The sequence below is a fragment of the Setaria viridis genome, chromosome 6 (genome assembly GCF_005286985.2).
Source record: "Setaria viridis chromosome 6, Setaria_viridis_v4.0, whole genome shotgun sequence".
NCBI lineage: Eukaryota > Viridiplantae > Streptophyta > Magnoliopsida > Poales > Poaceae > Setaria > Setaria viridis.
Window position 1 is genome coordinate 23,431,973 of NC_048268.2, and position 13,793 is coordinate 23,445,765.

Genomic DNA, 13,793 nt, shown 5'->3' on the forward strand with positions numbered 1-13,793 from the left:
TTGTTAGTAGAGAGACCTATGGTTTGAGGGCAACTAGAGGAATGTCAACGATGGAGGCTTTAGGAATATTCCTTTGGATAATTGGTGCGCCCCAATCACTTAGACGAGTTGAGGACCAGTTTGTAAGGTCCTTAGAAACAATAAGCCGTACATTCGATAGTATTTTGTGTAGTGTTCTTAAGCTAGCAATAGATATTATTAAGCCAAAGGATCCATAATTCAAGACCGTGCACCAAAGATTGAAAAACCCTCGATTTGCTCCATACTTCAACAATTTTATAGGAGCTATAGATGGGACGCATGTACCAGTTTTGGTGCCAAATGATAAGGTGGTTCAGCACACCGAGAGACATGAATATCCCACACAAAATGTGCTGGCTATTGGTGACTTCAATATGAGGTTCACATTTATTGTCAGTGGATGGCCTGAATCCGTTCATGATATGAGAGTCTTCAGTGATGCCTTAACCAAATATGGTGACAGGTTTCCGCATCCTCCTGCAGGTAGATCTCTTTCTATACTTCTATTGTCTTCATTCATACAAGTATGGTCCCAACTTCGTTAACATCATGAAATTGTCTTCATTTGTAGTTCATTTGTAGGCAAATTTTACCTAGTTGACTCAGGATATCCTAACCATCCTGGTTACCTTGCACCCTACAAGGGTATAAAGTATCATCTCTCGGAGTTTCGAAGTGGTCCAATGCCAAGAGGTATGAAAGAGACATTTGATTACGCACATTCGTCCCTTAGAAATGTTATCGAGAGGTCCTTTGGAGTATTGAAGATGAAGTGGAGGATTTTGTTGGGTATACCAAGTTTCCAATGCACAAACAAAGCAAAATAATAGTAGCATGCATGATAATTCATAATTTCATTCGAGAGAATGATATGGCCGATAGGGCCTTTGGTATGTGCAATCGAGATGAAAATTTGGTTCCCATGGCTTAAGTATCAAACTCTGAAGGACATGCGACGAATACCCAAGCAGGGGATGAAGACTGTAATATGAATGCATTTCGTGATGAATTAGCTAATGGTTTGTACAATAAATTGTAGATTATTTGTATGGTTGTGTTGTAATGACATTGACAATCTTTGTGCACTCTTTTGTGTTGTATCGTGTTTATTGGACAATATAAATAATTTGAATGTATTTCCCCTTCACTTCTTTGATTTGGCCAAATGAGAAAAAAAAGTGAAATACCTATGAGCATAGAAGGGTACGAATGCATGCAACGCCAGTACTTGGCGCCAGAAATGAGAGCTAGACCTTGGCGGCAAAAAAAAACAGCACAGGGGTATTAGGCTGCCATTAAGAGGAGTAATTGAGGGGCAATGGTGTCAATTCCAACCTTTGGTGTTAAAGTTTAACAAACCATCCAAGCTATGGCAGAACCGCTCGGATTAACTTAGCTAAAGCACAATTAAGTCACCTAACACGCGATCATATGCTTTAATCAAGTTAATTCAGCAATCCGTCAGATTTCATCCGATAAAACCACTATACAGGACCGAGTTAGCATAGCTCATACGAAGGTGAGTGGTTCCAGAGAATACAACAGATCATCCACTTAAACAAGTACATTAACCTCTTTCAACATTGGTTCGGAAATCAGAGTTTTATGAGCAGCAGAAAAGATAAAACAGCGGAAGCTAACGCCGGGGTCGGATGTCCCTGATGAGGTCGATCAGGACATCAATGATCCCTCTCCTCGCCGTCTGAGGAGGGATCCCACTCGATCGTCCACCCAGGAGGAAGCTGGGGAGGCCAAGTGCCAACAGCGGCCAACTCAGGAGCTTCAACATCACCTGAAAGATGTGCCACAAGCAAGGCTGAGCTACTAAGCTCAACAAGACTTAACCGACCGGTGGGAAACTACTCCACCAACTTCTAGACATGCAAGGCTCTTTGGCTGAGGGTTTGTTTTGCCAAAAGCGACTACAATAGGTCCTTACTTTCAACATTTTAGCTCCGATTCTAGGTTCATTAACCAGTCTATGTTGGCAACTTATACTAAACAAACATAGGTTGCAAACAGTTTAAAGAACAAGCCTCAAGGTTCACATCATCATCATGTTCCATCTTTACTCAGTGTAGCATAGTGATCAAGCAGTCCCAAACTGTGAGAGGTAGACGAATCGATTCGAATTTCTTAACCATGCATGGAGAACCTAATCTCATGACATCCACGCACCACAGAGGGTCGCTTCCCTTGTTGGCCGTCCCCATCAATCCCCTGACCCGTGTCGAGCCCACTTCTCTTGGTACAAGGTTCCACAGACCTGGCCTCTGCCGTTCTGTGACCACACTTGTCACCACATGCGGCCGCAAGGGAAAACTCTGTTCCAGAGACAGTGGATCGAACCGCTCACGTCCTGGTTCAATCAGGTACTAGGCTTCCCCATCCCATACTAGGTATGAGATTAGTACTTTCAAACACTTGATCACGAACACTATCACATCTCGACCTTAGTCCAATTTCAAGTAGACAGACGGGGCAATCCACCGACCACCAAAATAGTTCACAAGGCCCTGCCCTGTCCACCATCCTTATAGTTGTAACAAAAAGGAGAACAAGCAACCCTATAACTTGCGAGAGACAGGGAATCACTCAACTTTTACCGAGTCCTGTTAAGCACCGCAACTACTCGGCCTATCACAAGTCATGCATCTATGGTTTCAAACAACTCCTATAACATAAATGCACATACATAGAAATGAAGGCATCCGCAAGTTTTAGAAGGATTGGGTTATGCTCCGGGGCTTGCCTTCGTTCACGGTGGAAGCGAACGGGTCTTCGGTGCTCTCGACTTCAGCTCCTGCAGGCGGCAGCTCGGCTACAGCTCCATCTTCTGGCACCGGGTGCAGCTCGTATGTGCCGTCGGCGAGGTTTAGCTCTACACGGAAATGCAAATGCAGGGGTTAAAATACTTAGACGGTTATTCAACAGCACTTGCAAGTTTTAGCCCAGAAACTGTAGCAAAACTACAGGAAAGGTGTGGAATTCCATTTTATTGGATTCTACTCAGGAAGAGGATTCCAAGCCAAGTGATTTCACACTTTTCGGATTTTTCCTCGATTTAAGATGAATTTCTCAAGCTTCTGTTGATAGAGAACAAGATAAAAGGGTCGGATTGGGAAAACTTATGATCTGACCCTCAGATCCAAGGAATGACTATACTGGGGTCCTCAGACTTAACACAGAGAAGTCCTCGAAATTTTACACAGATACCCTTGGTCAAAAGGAAAAGATACAGCCGAGCCCTCGGGCGAGGCGAACAAGGGTCGGGCGAAGCAGATAGGGATCGGGCGAAACAGAAAGGGGTCGGGCGAAGCAGATAGGGGTTGGGCGAAACGGAAAGGGGTCGGGCAAGACGGAAACGGGTCAGGCAAAACGGGAAGGGGTCGGGCGAGATGGAAAGGGGTTGGGTGAAATGGATAGGGGCCGACAGCTTACCTTTGGGCCTACTGACGAAATCTTAGGGTCGGAAAGAAGCAAGCTCAGGTGGAACGACTAAGGCGCTAAGGCTTGGGCGGTGGCAAGGTCCGGCGGGTGTCCTGGCGGCGGTGGTGCTTCTTGTGGACAACAAGTAAGCTCTAGCACCGTGCAGAGGAAACCAGCGGCTGGTGGGTTTGGAAAGGTGGGTGTTGAGCGGAGAGGGGGAGTTCCTCAAAGAGCTTGTGCGACAGCGCTTGAGCACGGAACAGAGGAAGGTGCGGCAAAGGCAGCGATGGTGAAGGGAACTTCGGTAGAGGCTCTGGTACTCCCTTTATAGCTGCGCGGAAGAGAAGGAGTTCGGCAGCACGAGGATAAGGTCGAAGAGGATGGAGTGCTCTGCCGTGGCGGCGATTGGTCAACGTCTCCATTGGCCGACGAAGCGGAGCTTCGGGGACAGGGTCTTACGGTATTGGGAACTGAAGACAGTGCTATGCAGGTGTGGTTTTGCCAGACGGAAGGATTGGTGAGGTCGAGCAGTGGGTCTGGTCGCATCAAGTGCTGGATTGGGTGCGGTGACTCGGCCAGCGTGCGGCAGGAAGGAGGGAAGGGGCACTGCAGGCGAGGGCGCTGCAGGCGAGGTGACAAGGCAAGCGGCGATGCTATCAAGTGCAGAACCAGCGGCTTTGCCATGGCACGCTACCGGTGAGGCGGGGGAAAGGAGTTGTCACTGCTGGCGTAGTGGTTGGCGGAGGCGGTATCGTTGCGGGGGGCGCACACGTGGGCAGCAAGACTGAGGGACGACGGAAAAGCCAGAAGGCGTTGGAGCACGCGGCCGGGGATCCTAGTGAAGAGATGTGCGTGGGTGTAGGGATACGAGGTAGGCTACACACATATCAAGATATGCAAAATACACACAGATCTGAACATTTCTGATCCGTTGACAAAACCACTCCCGCAGGCTAAGCATGATGCGCATGTAAGACCTATGGGTATTAGGTACCTTCTAGATTGACTCTAGTGCAAGTGGGAGACTGTTGGAGGTATGCCCTAGAGGCAATCATAGAGATGATGATATTCCATTTGTATCCATGATTTGTATATTGTGTTCATTGAATATCCATTAAAGGCTACTTGAATTGATTTGCAATTATGTGAATTGTATGTGAAACTCTTTACTTGTATGGTTATTCTAAAGTTGTCCCTAGTCGGAGTTCATGTGAGGACACACATGAATATTAGACTAGCACATATATTAGTTCATGACTATGTTTCACAAGTCATGGACATGGAGATGTTGAACTAATAATGTGGACACATGTGGAGACATGTGCTAGGACTGACCCAACACGAGAAGTAGTTCTCTCTTTAAACAACATATACGCTTTGTCCTTAGACCTGAGATTGTCGCATGTATTCAAGATGTGGATCGACCTACTTAGGGGCTATCAAACGCTACGCCGTAACAGGGTAGTTATAAAGGTAGCTTTCGGGTTTGTCAAGAAGCATGCTATGAGACATGGTCAATCAAGATGGGATTTGCCCCTCTCTGATTGAGAGTGATATCTCTGGGCCCCTCGAGTGATCGGATCCGAAAATGCATGGCCATGCTACGTACGGTTAAGAGTTAACCTACAAAGGGATTCCGAATCACAGGATCGAGAAAGAGCGGTCGGCTTGAAGCTAGACCAAATATCGTGAGGCAAAGGGAATAGCATGTATATTATGTTGTGATGGTTCCTCTGATATGATCTTCGTGTGCGTGTAGGAGTTGGCACGTCTTGCTAGAGGCCGCTACCGACTATTGGGCCGAGTAGGAGTACTCGGGCCATGTCTATACGTATCCAAACCCATAGGGTCACACACTTAAGGGGCTGGAAGCCCAATTTGGATGTGATCCGAGTTGGATTAGGTTTAGAAGTACTAATGGGCCTCAGACCCAAAGGCCTGTTAGGAACTTCTATAAATAGAGGGGTGGGGGCACCCTAGGGTTTACACCTTTTTGGCGAAACTCATCTGCCGCGCGCCTCCCACACCCTCACCTATTGCAGCTCGCGGACCTAGCAGTCCGGCTTGTGACGCTTCCTCCCTGCACGTGTGGATACCTTGGAGGTGTTGCGCCTGCAGCACTTGGACGAGCCACCGACGAGCTACGACGAGCCGCCAACGAGCCACGACGAGCCACCGACGAGCCACGACGAGCCGACGACGAGCCGCGGCACGAGGGCGATCTTGCTGCACGTGGATGAGCTGCTGAGGAGCTGCTGGACGTCGATGTAATCGACTACGTACGACTACGCTGATCGACTTCGCTGCATCGATGCGAATCTACATCTTCCGCATCAGTGCGTCGAGTAGTAATCCCGTGATCCTTATACGGTAGTTTTCCTGGTTTACGCGGTAGAAAAATTTTGATTTGCGCTAGTCTAGCCTACCTCGTATCCCAACAGAAGGATGGTTATTCATTTGTGACTGAAAACAATGGTTGTGTGATCTCTAAGAATGATATGTTTATGGCTTTTGCACCCATTGTGAATGGATTGTTTGTTTTAAATCTTGATGCTTCACCTGTCTATAACATAAGTGCTAAAAGGCCTCGGCCTAATGGTTTGAGTCCTACCTACTTGTGGCATTGTCGTTTGGGTCATATAAGTGAAAAGCACATGAAGAAGCTCCATTCTGATGGACTTCTAATTTCATTTGATTTTGAATCATACGAGACATGTGAGGCTTGCTTGCTAGGCAAGATGACCAAGACGCCTTACGGAGGCGAGTATTTGAGCCACGAGTTTAGCAATCATCTAAAGAGTTGCGGAATTGTTCCACAACTTACGCCGCCTGGAACACCTCAGAGAAATGGTGTATCCGAGCGACGTAATCAAACTTTGTTGGACATGGTTTGATCGATGATGAGCCAGTCGGACCTACCGTTATCATTTTGGGGATACGCTCTAGAAACAGCAGCTTTCACACTTAATAGGGTACCATCTAAATCCGTAGTTAAGATACCATATGAGATGTGGACTGGAAAGACTCCCAGTTTGTCTTTTCGAAAGATTTGGGGATGTGAATTTTCTGTCAAGTGACTTCAGTCGGACAAGATCACACCCAAGTCGGATAAGTGCATTTTCATGGGATATCCAAAGGAAACTTTAGGATATTATTTCTACAACCGGTCAGAGGGCAAAGTGTTTGTCGCTCGGAACGGGGTTTTCCTAGAGAAAGAGTTTCTCAAAGGAGAAAAGAGTGGAAAGACAGTGCATCTTGAAGAAGTTTGAGATGAGCCGATCGGGCAAGAATCAACGAGTGATGCTAACGTAGCAGAACAAGTTGAGACACCCATGGCAAGAGATGCACCGCCACAACCACGAAGGTCGGCAAGGCTCCGCGAAATGCGGGAAATATTATTGTTGGACAATGATGAGCCTGCGACATATGCAGAAGCAATGATGGACCCAGACTCCGAAATATGGCAGAGTGCCATGCAATCCAAAATAGAGTCCATGGGAGACAATCAAGTTTGGAACTTGGTTGACCCGCCTGATGTGTTAAAGCCATAGAGTGCAAGTGGATCTATAAGAAGAAAAAGGACATGGATGGAAATGTTCACATCTATAAAGCACGACTTGTCGCGAAAGGTTTTCGACAAGTTCAAGGAGTTGACTACTGTTGGCGCTAGAAATCAGCCGATTGAATCTCTAGCGTCGGACACACGACCCGGGAGAATCTACTTAACTCCTATTCAGGTGATCGCCCTAATGCGGTTCGCGCGGCGTGCCAGCCAATCTGACCTGTTGATTGGCAAGGAAAGAAATGTGTCAGATCCCAGAGGTTGTGATCGGCTAAGGTTCTGATCTCGAGGAAACTTATCAGCGAATCGGCCGATTTGCTGTAATAAAGAAATCGGCTATAATACAGCCGATTACCAGATGACGTTGGTGAAGAATACTGCTAGAGTAAACTAAACAATACTACAGTAGCAACACTAGGAACAGATCTTAATCGGCTATGAAAAAAGCGGTAAATTAAGTGATAAAATATAAGTAAGCCGAAAGCTCTAATTCCAAACTGGATAACTTGTGATAAAACTAGAATAACAGGTAAAACCTAGAATTCTAGTGAATATCGATGACTGATGAATAAATCTAAACGAAACGACAACGATGCGTCCGAAGTTAAAGCTTAGATATTACTCGATAAACGGAACTTACAGAATCGGCCGGAGATCAAGTTGATGCAGCCCCACCAACCCGTAAGAACTCGTGAAAAGAAGAAAAGTACTGACGAAGTTGTCAACTTGAAAGTAAAGTGCGAGGAAATAGTAGATTGCTGTATTGATTTGATGATGATTACAGATCTCTAAAGATGGCTATTTATAGCCTGTTACAACCAATCTCTTAACTGACTAGGACTCTATCTCTAAGTTTAAACGAAAATGAATATTTACAAGCATAACTCGTATCGGAGTTGGTCATTGCGCTCCCATGGGCCAATCTCCTTTTTATCTTCATAATCCACTTTAAGCCCATATTGGCCCAACTTCTCCAGCCTTCCAATCGGCCGATCTCCACCAATTCCATCCGCCGAAATATTGCAGCACCAATCGGCCGATCTCCCACTGTAACACCAATCGGCCGATTCCCAATCGTGACCTTCTTACCTCGCCGTATCAGCCAATTCTCTCCCTTCTTGACGCCGATTTCATATGTGTCAAAATCTGGCATCAACACATGCCCCCAAGTTTCGGAGTAAAACATAATCTTTACTTCGAAATTCCTTTCAACTTCCCTTCCGAAACAAATGCATTAAAAATATCCTTCCGTTCCGAGTTGGATTAGGTTTAGAAGTGCTAATGGGCCTCGGATCCAGAGGCCCATCAGGAACCTCTATAAATAGAGGGGTGGGGGCGCCCTAGGGTTTACACCTTTTTGGCGAAACACACCTGCCGCGCCTCCCACGCCCTCGCCTGTTGCAATTCGCGGATCTAGCAGTCCGGCTTGCGACGCTTCCTCCCTGCACGTGTGGATACCTTGGAGGTGTTGCGCCTGCAGCACTTGGACGAGCCATCGATGAGCCGCCGACGAGCCACGACGAGCCGACGACGAGCCGCGGCACCGGAGGCGATCTTGCTGTGCACGTGGACGAGCTGCTGAGGAGCTGCTGGACGTGATCGACTACGTACGACTACGTGATCGTCTTCACTGCATCGACGCATATCTACATCTTCCGCACTAGTAGTGCGTCGAGTGGTAATCCCGTGATCCTTATACGGCAGTTCTTCCTGGTTATACGCGGTAGAAATTTTGATTTGCGCTAGTGTAGCCTACCTCGTATCCCAACAGTGGTATCAGAGCCGTAGCTGCTTAGTTTTGGATTCGGGATGTGTCCATATGGAGATATGCGAGTTTTCCGTTTGATCTATGTCCTATTTTCGTGCCCTTGCTGCAATGGTAGTGTAACGACATACTCCTACCGGTCGGTTTCCGCCATCGGAGTTAAGTGATACACGTAAACCCAGTTGCAGTGAGGGAAGATCAATATGATTGGTCAAATCGAAATCCAGGGTCATACGCCAGGCGCATTAGATGTGCAATAGTAGATGGGATCTACTGCCGGGGTCGGGATTTTGCCGTATGCGTATGCTTCGGTAAATCAGCCGTAACTTTTCGGTACGATCTCGGATCGGGGCGATTTTTATATGAAAATTGATCTACAGAAAAAGTTACACATGAAATTCAACGCTTCGCCGTTTTCGGCGAAATTAGATTTCCCAAATTCAGCTTGGAAGATGGAGTTTCGGGCCTCCGAAGTTTGGAACGTTAGGACGCCTAACTCTGTTTTGCAGGATGTATGCATGTATCTTGTGATCAGTATGGCCCCCTTGTGTATGTGATGCATGTGTGTAACTCATTCGTGACCTGCGTGTCGCGCGTACGGCAACACGGCAGGAGCCATATGTGTTGTCACTTTATTGTATTTAATGGTCTGCGTACCAATCTGTGATGATCCAAGCAACTATGTAATCTTCATTACTAGATTCTTTACTAGCTATTAGGCGTAATAGCATGCCCTAGTTCTTGGAGGACTCATCACCAGGAGGATGGCGCACATGGAACATGGAGATGGAGATCACCATGGTGAACAGGTTCTATGGAGATGGAGATCACCATATGAAAACGGGCCATACTGTGTCACAAGCTGTGTGAATGCTATTCTATTTATGTTTTACTTTCTGCATGCTGTGATGTTAGAAGTAGAACGATCCCTCACAAAGTTTAAGTTAGTATGCCCTCCCAACTAAAACTTGCACCGTCCCATGTCTTGTACAATTAGTGGTGGGTCTATGAAATTAGAGTGCCACTAGTTTTCCTTGACTAGACGGGTTTGTGTCGGACACTTACACGCATAAGGGTTGGTTTACTTAACAAGGTTATCTTAACGGTTAAGGACCTTGGGGCATAAAGGTTGGGCGCCGAGACATAGAGATGTCACCCAACAACAGGAGTCATATGTGATATGATTAGCAAAAGTTGCTTACCGATCTACCTCGTTTGCTAGCGGTGATGCTAAAGCTCACTAGTAGACTTGTTAGTTGTGGATCCTGAATCACTAAGTTTCAATAGAGGGATATTGATTTTAGTGGGAGTAGATTCTGTTAAAATAGTTTAATGTAATTTGCTCTATCATGGATACGTTTGTCTTAGTGTATTTTGCATTACTTTTGCTGTAGATTAAATGGCACCTAGCAACACCACCACATCGTTTGCTTTGCGTTCGGTCCTTGAGAAGGACAAGTTGAATGGAACAAACTACTCGGATTGGATCCGCAACCTGAGAATTGTTCTCAGGGCTGAGAAAAAGGAAGATGTTCTAGACAACCCACTACCAGAAGAACCTGCTGAGGATGCACCCGCTGCTGCTAAGAATGCTTACAAGAAAGCATGTGATGCTAACCTCGAAGTAAGCTGCCTTATGCTTGCTTGCATGGAACCCGAGCTGCAGATGCAGTTCGAAACAAACCATGAGGCGCACGATATGATCGTGGCGCTTAGAGACATGTTCCAAACACAGGCCAGGACTGAAAGGTTCAATGTGTCTAAAGCCTTTGTTGAGAGCAAGCTAGCAGAAGGCGCAGCAGTAGGACCACACGTAATCAAGATGGTTGGTTACACTCAACGGTTGGAGAAGCTAGGCTTCCCACTGGGCCAAGAGTTGGCCACTGATTTCATTCTTTCGTCTCTTCCGCCTAGCTATGGGAACTTCATCTCGAACTACCATATGCATGGGACGGAGAAGGGTCTGAATGAGCTGTGTGGTATGCTCAAGACAGCAGAGGCTGACATCAAGAAAAGCGCTAGTACCAGCCATGTGATGGTGATACAGAACAAGCCCAGCTTTAAGAAGAAGGGCAATTCTTGGAAGAAGAAGGGCAAGGCTGGAACGTCCAAGCCAAACCCACCGCCCAAGGCTAAAGCTGGACCTGCTCCAGATAAAGAGTGCTTTTACTGTCATGAACTTGGTCACTGGAAGAGAAACTGCAAGCAGTACCTAGCTTCCTTGAAGAACGGCGGAAGTAAGAGTACTTCTACCTCAGGTACGCTTGTTGTTAATGTTATAGACAACATATTTCTCGCTGATACAATTATTAATTCTTGGGTATTTGATACCGGATCGGTTGCTCATATTTGCAATTCGATGCAGGGAATGATAAGAAGTAGAAGCGTGGAAAGAGGAGAAGTTGATTTCCGCGTGGGCAATAATGCAAGAGTTGCTGCTTTGACCGTCGGGACGATGCAACTCCACCTCCCGTCAGGATTTATTATGGAGTTGAATAATTGTTATTTTGTTCCTAGTTTAAGTCGAAACATTTTGTCTCCTTCATGTTTGATGAAGGATGGTTATTCATTTGCGAGTGAAAATAATGGTTGTGTGATCTCTAAGAATAATATGTTTATGGCTTTTGCACCCATTGTGAATGGATTATTTGTTTTAAATCTTGATGGTTCACCTGTCTGTAATGTAAGTGCTAAAAGGCCTCGGCCTAATGATTTGAGTCCTACCTACTTGTGGCATTGTCGTTTGGGTCATATAAGTGAAAAGCGCATGAAGAAGCTCCATTCTGATGGACTTCTAACTTCGTTTGATTTTGAATCATACGAGACATGTGAGGCTTGCTTGCTAGGCAAGATGACCAAGACGCCTTTCACAGGTTTTCCTGAGAGAGCAGTAGACTTGTTGGAACTCCTACATAGTGATGTATGCGGACCAATGAGCACGACGGCTAGAGGAGGATTCCAATACTTCATAACTTTCACTGATGATTTTAGTAGATATGGCTATGTCTACTTGATGAGGCACAAGTCTGAAACCTTTGAAAAAGTCAAGGAATTTCAGAATGAAGTTGAAAATCAGCATGGCAAGAAAATTAAGGCCTTACGATCTGATCGTGGAGGCGAGTATTTGAGCCACGAGTTTAGCAATCATCTAAAGAGTTGCGGAATTGTTCCACAACTTACGCCGCTTGGAACACCTCAGAGAAATGGTGTGTCCGAGCGACATAATCGAACTTTGTTAGACATGGTTCGATCAATGATGAGCCAGTCGGACCTACTGTTGTCATTTTGGGGATACGCTCTAGAAACAGCAGCTTTCACACTTAATAGGGTACCATCTAAATCCGTAGTTAAGACACCATATGAGATGTGGACTGGAAAGGTTCCTAGTTTGTCTTTCCTAAAGATTTGGGGATGTGAAGTGTTTGTCAAGCGACTTCAGTCGGACAAAATCACACCCAAGTCGGATAAGTGCATTTTCGTGGGATATCCAAAGGAAACTTTGGGATATTATTTCTACAACCGATCAGAAGGCAAAGTGTTTGTCGCTCGGAACGGGGTTTTCCTAGAGAAAGAGTTTCTCAAAGGAGAAAAGAGTGGAAAGACAGTGCATCTTGAAGAAGTTCAAGATGAGCCAATCGGGCAAGAATCAATGAGTGATGCTAACGTAGCAGAACAAGTTGAGATACCCATGGCAAGAGAAGCACCGCCACAACCACGAAGGTCGGCAAGGCTCTGCGAAATGCGGGAAATATTATTGTTGGACAATGATGAGCCTGCGACATATGCAGAAGCAATGATGGACCCAGACTCCGAAAAATGGCAGAGTGCCATGCAATCCGAAATAGAGTCCATGGGAGACAATCAAGTTTGGAACTTGGTTGACCCGCCTGATGGTGTTAAAGCCATAGAGTGCAAGTGGATCTATAAGAAGAAAAAGGACATGGATGGAAATGTTCACATCTATAAAGCACGACTTGTCGCAAAAGGTTTTCGACAAGTTCAAAGAGTTGACTACGACGAGACCTTCTCGCCCGTAGTGATGCTTAAGTCCATTCGGATTATTCTAGCTATAGCTGCATATTTCGATTATGAGATATGGCAGATGGATGTCAAGACAGCTTTCCTGAATGGAAACCTAGCTGAGGACGTGTATATGATACAGCCCGAGGGTTTTGTCGATCCAAAAAATGCTGGAAAGGTATGCAAGCTTCAGAGATCCATTTATGGATTGAAGCAAGCATCTAGGAGTTGGAACATTCGTTTTGATGAAGTGGTCAAAGGGTTTGACTTCACCAAGAACGAAGAAGAGTCTTGTGTTTACAAGAAGGTTAGTGGGAGCTCTGTAGTATTTCTAATCTTATATGTGGATGACATATTACTGATTGGAAATAACATTCCTATGCTTAAGTCCGTAAAGACTTCACTGAAAAATAGTTTTTCGATGAAGGACTTAGGGGAAGCGGCATATATTCTGGGCATTAAGAGCTATAGAGATAGATCGAGAAGGCTTATAGGTTTAAGCCAAGATACTTACATTGACAAAGTGTTGAAGCGGTTCAGCATGGAAGAGGCAAAGAAAGGGTTCTTGCCTATGTCACATGGCATACATCTCAGCAAGACTCAGTGTCCTTCGACTGCTGATGAGCGGGATCGCATGAGTAGAGTGCCATATGCCTCGGCTATTGGATCTATCATGTATGCAATGATAAGTACTCGCCCAGATGTTTCATATGCGCTAAGTATGACAAGCAGACACCAATCTGATCCAGGTGAGAGTCACTGGACAGCGGTGAAAAACATTCTTAAGTACTTGAGAAGGACTAAAGATATGTTCCTCGTCTATGGAGGTCAGGAGGAGCTCGTTGTAACAGGTTACACCGATGCTAGTTTCCAAACCGACAGAGATGATTCAAAGTCACAATCAGGATTTGTGTTCACGCTGAATGGTGGTGCTGTTAGTTGGAAGAGTTCCAAGCAGGAGACGGTGGCCGATTCTACGACAGAAGCCGAGTACAT